Source organism: Humulus lupulus, chromosome 8 (genome assembly GCF_963169125.1).
Source record: "Humulus lupulus chromosome 8, drHumLupu1.1, whole genome shotgun sequence".
Taxonomy (NCBI): domain Eukaryota; kingdom Viridiplantae; phylum Streptophyta; class Magnoliopsida; order Rosales; family Cannabaceae; genus Humulus; species Humulus lupulus.
In genome coordinates, this window is record NC_084800.1 from 80,266,835 (window position 1) to 80,273,313 (window position 6,479).

Consider the following 6,479-nt stretch of genomic DNA (forward strand, 5'->3'; position numbering starts at 1 on the left):
CGTCTTAGAAATAGTTTGGTCGTTACAGTTGGTATCAAAGCCTTGACCCAGCCGGAAGTGTGGCCGACGAGGACGTCGGGCTTGTAAAGGGGGGTGATTGTGATAGTCAGTATTCTGTTATCCGTAGAGGGAAAGACCGGGTAAAGCTGTACAATCCCACATCGCCTGGGGAAGGTCAAGTGTGATGATTCTAAGACTATGTAGGTATGGGACTACACAGTTGAAGATGGCTTAAATGGATTGATGGGTACTACCTGTATAAACAAGATGCATCTTCTTTTCGGTAGCCCATCACTTGAGAACTCCAAAGTTAAGTGTGTTTGACTTGGAGTAATCTCAAGATGGGTGACCTCTTGGGATGTTTTCCCAGGAAGCGTGTGAGTGAGGACAAAGCACGCTGGAAAGACTCGTGTTGGTTTGTAGGGCCAGTCGTCATTCCAAGAAGTATCCATAGTGACGTGGGGCGTTACAGCGGAAGATTTGTAATACATATAGAGTACATAATAACACATACTTAGAACTATACATTTTTGGACTTTGTATTTTCTCCTATTACCTCTTTGTGTTGACCCAAACTCTTAAGTCTCCTTGTTTTGATGATTAACAAATATTTGATTATTATTTGTTACTAATGATTTGTTGATTTTGTAGCAAAAACCAAACTGAATTAGCATTTCAAAGTCAAACTTATGACCAAGGGCAAAATGGTCATTTTACCAAAATTTCCGGAAATGACCCGAAATGGATTTCAAGACTCAAGAAACTCAAGATAAAGGTTTAATTTCATTTCTTAGTCTTGTAAAGTGATTGCAAGTTTACTTTAAGTCATAAGTATAAAATTTGGCTCATTCAGGTACTAAAAATGGTGATTTTTCAAAATGAGAACTAAACATCCTAAATTCACTTTTAAGAAAATACATCCCGATACGGTCGTAACGCAATTGGAATTTTTGAAATCGGATAAACGAGCTAAAAGTTATAAAGAATTGAAAAACGGGAAAATAGGCATATTTCGAACTTTTGCTCTCTGTTTGCCATCCGGAATTCCGGTTGCTCCCAGACCGGAATTCCGGTTCCCCATCCGGACTTCCGGTTCGCGGTAGGCAGCATCAAAAAATTAACCCCTAACGGCTATAAACGGCTAGTTTTTTCCCAAAATCTATATAAACTCGTTTTTCACTCAAAATTGGTGGTTGGCTGAGCATTTATTACATTTATCAATCCTAATCCATTGATTTCAAAGAGCTCTCAAAGTTTATATCATCCAAACACATATTCACACACTTGAGCCAAAATTTGTATTTATTTCTTCTAAGTGTGCTTGCTAATCACTCTAGGTTTCTCATTGTATTATCATACTTCTAGAGTGATTTTTGCTTGTAATATCAAACACATTCCCACATTGTGATTGAGGTGAGGTTGGCACCGGTTTTGTAAACAACCCGGTTAGAGTGAGATTGGCACTTCAACAATCCGAAAAAGAGGTTGATAGTCCTTGGTGGTGGAAAACTATTGTAAGAGGTTTGGAAATACCTTGGTGAAAAATTCCCGGTTGTAAGGGTTAGTCAAGCCCGTTAACTTGGCTCGATAGTGGAACTCAAAGCTAGGTCCATAGCTTTGAAGACCAAGGACGTAGGTGGCTTAGTTCTACCGAACCTTGTAAAATTCGAGAGTTTGCAATTTCTTAACCTTAAACTCTTTACATTACAAGTTTGTTTATTTGCTATATCTATTTGATTGCCATATTATTTGCTTTTACTTGATAAATTTGATTTATTGCATAATTTGGCATATTTAGCTTTAAATTTCCGAAATTAGTTTTAATTTCCAATTCACCCCCCCTCTTGGAAACATATCTTGGGTTAACAATTGGTATCAGAGCCAGGTTCATTTATTTGATTAGATTTCACAATCTAGAGCATGGCGTTTCCAAGTAATTCACAAAATAACATGTTAGAAGGTTTAAGCACAAATAGATCACCATTTTTCAATGGAGTAGACTTTCCTTATTGGAGAATTAGGATGGAAACTTATCTTCAATCTATTGATTATGATTTCTGGCATATAGTGTCTAATGGTCCTTACATTCCTAAACATGTCATTAATGGTGTAGAAGTTATTAAGACATATGAGGCATATGATGAGGAAGACAAGAAAATGCTTTCTAAGAATGCTAGAGCTAAATATGCACTTATATGTGGTTTGGATAGAGATGTGTTCAAAAATATTGAACAAGCTTCTACCGCTTATGATATGTGGAAAATGCTTGAAGTCACTCATCAAGGAACAAATGTTATGAAGGAAACTAAAATTCAAATTTATTCCACTCAATATGAGAACTTTAAGATGAAAGCGGATGAAACTATTGCTAACATGTATACTCGTTTCACTACTATCACTAATGGTTTGAATTCTCTTGGCAAGGTACTTTCACAAAAGGAGATGGTGACCAAGATTCTGAGAAGTCTCACCAAAGCCTATCAAGGCAAAGTGATTGCCATTCAAGAAGCCAAGGATCTCTCAACACTTCCCTTGGAAGAACTAATTGGTTCACTCATGAACCATGAAATTTTCATGAGTGCACAAGATGAAGAGGAAGTTGAGAAGAAAAAGAAGACTATTGCATTCAAGTCTTCCTCCTCCCGTGCCATTAGTGAAGATGATGAAGATAGCCTATGTAGTGACATGGAGGACTTGGCACTCTTCTCAAAGAAATACAAAAAGTTCATGAAATTCAAGAACTTTGGGAAGAAGCCACAAAGAGGAAGTGACTCAAAAGAAAAAGAAAGAAAGAGAAAAGATGATCCACCAATTTGCTTTGAATGCAAGAAGCCCGGTCACATGAAAATGGATTGCCCAATGAGGAAGAAGAATAAATACAAAGGAAGGGCAATGTTGGCGAATTGGCTAAATAGTGATGAGGAGGACTCCGACAATGAGGAGAAGAATGAAGTAGCAAACATGTGCATGATGGCACTTGATGATGGGGTAAGCATTTCTAACCAAAGTGATTGTGATAGTGAAAATGATGATGATAACTTAGAAATGTCATATGATGAGTTGTCAAATTCATTTAAGGAACTATTTGATGATTTTGGAAAATTGCTTGCTAAAAACCAAACCCTTAGAGAAAAGACCAACATGCTATTAAAGGAAATTGAGATTTTGAAATTAAATGAAAAGAAACTTTTGGCTAAATCTCAATGTGCTACTTTTTCCTCATATAAGAAAGAAATTGTTGAGTTGCATGCTAATGTAAAAAGCCTTAAGGATGACATATATATTTTTACAAAAGGTAAAGAAGGCTATGAACTTATGCTAGGGAGTCAATCTTGTGGTTTTGGAAAAAGTGGTATTGGATATGATCCTAGTAGGAAACAAATTTTTTTGAGAAACTTCTTTGTAAAACCAACTAGCCTACCACACTTTACATGCATATATTGTAACCAAGATGGTCATACTATTTCATATTGTCATGTAAAGAGATATCCATATCTAGGCAAGACCAAATGGGTACCAAAGGGTTCCAAAACTAACAAGAAAGGACCCAAAGTTATGTGGGTACCAAAGGCCAACAAATAATTTTCTTTTGTAGGAATCAACAAGGAAGAGCAAAAGCTTGTGGTTCTTGGATAGTGGTTGTTCAAAGCATATGACCGGTGACCCATCAAGATTTTCAAGTTTTAAGAGCAAGGAAAGTGGTTTTGTCACTTTTGGAGACAATTCAAAAGGAAAAATCTTGGGCATTGGTGATATCGGTAACGTATACTCTCCATGTATTAAAAATGTGATTCTTGTTGATAACCTTAAACATAATTTACTTAGTATTAGTCAACTATGTGATAAAGATTTTCGTGTTGTTTTTTAATCCTCAAAATGCTCCATTGAAAATGCTTCAACCAATGAAGTTATTTTTGTTGGAGAAAGGAAGGATAATGTTTATGTTATTGATGTTGATTCCTTTGATAGAAAAAATAAATGTTTAACCGTTATGAATGATAATTCTTGATTGTGGCATAGAAGATTAGGACATGCTAGTATGGATTCTATTTCAAAGTTGGTTAGAAAAGATCTTGTTGTTGGCTTGCCATCTATTCCTTTTGTTAAAGATAAACTTTGTGATGCATGCCAATTTGGAAAACAAATTAAAATAACTTTTCATTCCAAGAAAGAGATTTCAACCTCTAGACCTTTGCAATTGCTTCATATTGATTTATTCAGTCCTTCAAGAATTGCTAGTCTAGGTGGTAAATACTATGCATTTGTGATTGTTGATGATTTTTCTAGATTTACATGGGTTATATTTTTTTAACTAAAAAATGATGTTTTGGAAAATTTAGTTAAATTTTCTAAGAGTGTGCAAAATGAAAAAGGGTATTCAATCACCTCCATTAGGAGTGATCATGGTGGAGAGTTTGACAATGATGCCTTAGAATTGTTTTGTGATGAACATGGTTTTAACCACAACTTTTCGGCTCCAAGAACTCCACAACAAAATGGAGTTGTCGAAAGGAAGAATAGAACAATTCAAGAAATGGCTAGGTCAATGCTCAATGAAATCTCATTACCTAAATATTTTTGGGCCGAGGCCGTCAATACTTCTTGTTATATTTTGAACCGTGTTTTAATTAGACCTAACATGAATAAAACCCCTTATGAGCTTTGGAAAGGGAGAAAACCCAACATTGGATATTTTAGAGTTTTTGGATGTAAATGCTATATTTTGAACACCAAGGACAACCTTGGAAAATTTGATGCAAAATCCGATGTTGGAATTTTTATAGGTTATTCAACACATAGTAAAGCTTATAGAATTTATAAAAAAAGAACTAATGTTGTTGAAGAATCTATTCATGTTGCATTTGATGAGTCTAACCCTCCTACAAGCAAAAGTGTAGATGATGATGTTGTAGGTTTGGGAGAAGAGGTTCAAAATCTTGACATTGGAGAATCATCTAACGCTCCATCACAAACTCCCAAAGAGGAACCTCTCGTGGAAAAGGTAAATGAAAGCAAAGGTATGGATTCTAACCTTCCACACGAGTGGAAATTCAAAAGTGCTCATCCTATAGACCAAATTCTAGGTGATCCTTCACAAGGAGTCACAACTAGAAGCTCCCTTAGAAACTTGTGTAATTTCATTGCGTTTATTTCTCAAATTGAACCAAAGAATTTTAAAGAGGCCGAGTTCGATGAATCTTGGCTTCTAGCTATGCAAGAAGAAATAAATCAATTTATTAGAAATTATGTTTGGGAGTTAGTTCCAAGACCGTTACACCAATCGGTGATTGGAACAAAATGGGTCTATAGAAATAAGGTAGATGAGCATGGGGTCATTGTGCGTAACAAGGCTAGATTAGTGGCCCAAGGTTACAATCAAGAAGAAGGAATTGATTATGAGGAGACCTTTTCCCCGGTAGCAAGACTTGAGTCCATAAGAATGTTATTAGCTTTTGCATGCCACAAGAATTTTGTCTTGTATCAAATGGATGTTAAAAGCGCTTTCTTAAATGGATACATTATGGAAGAGGTTTATGTCTCTCAACCCCTCGGTTTTCAAGATCACAAATACCCTAACCATGTTTATAAATTAAAGAAAGCTTTATATGGTTTAAAGCAAGCTCCTAGAGCTTGGTATGATCGTTTAAGCATTTTTCTTATCTCAAATGGTTTTTCAATGGGAAAAGCGGATAATACACTTTTTATTAAAAGAAAATCAAAAGACATTATTATAGTACAAATCTATGTTGATGATATTATATTTGGTGCTACTAATGATGCTCTTTGTGAAGAATTTTCAAAGTGTATGCATAGTGAATTCGAGATTAGCATGATGGGAGAGCTCAACTTTTTCCTTGGACTTCAAATAAAGCAACAAAAGGATGGAATATTCATAAGTCAATCCAAGTACATCAAGGATCTACTTCAAAAGTTTGACTTGGCCAATGCAAAGTCCATGAAAACTCCTATGAGCACCTCCATAAAGATGGACAAGGATGAAAGAGGTAAGGATGTTGACATCACCAAGTATCGAGGTATGATTGGTTCATTATTATATTTAACCGCTAGTAGACCCGATATTTTGTTTAGTGTTGGTCTATGTGCTAGGTACCAATCATGTCCCAAGGAATCCCACTTAAGTGCCGTTAAGAGGATTTTTAGATACTTGATAGGCACAATGAATCTAGGGCTTTGGTATCCCAAGAACTCAAACTTTGAAATCATTAGTTACTCGGATGCCGACTTTGCCGGTTGTAAAACGGATAGGAAAAGTACTAGTGGAACATGTCACTTTCTAGGAAACTCTTTAGTGTCATGGTTTAGCAAGAAACAAAACTCGGTAGCCCTATCCACAACCGAAGCCGAATACATTGCCGCCGGTAGTTGTTGTGCTCAAATACTTTGGATGAAACAAACTCTTAAGGATTTTGATGTTGATTTTGAATGTACACCCATAAAGTGTGACAATACTAGTGCCA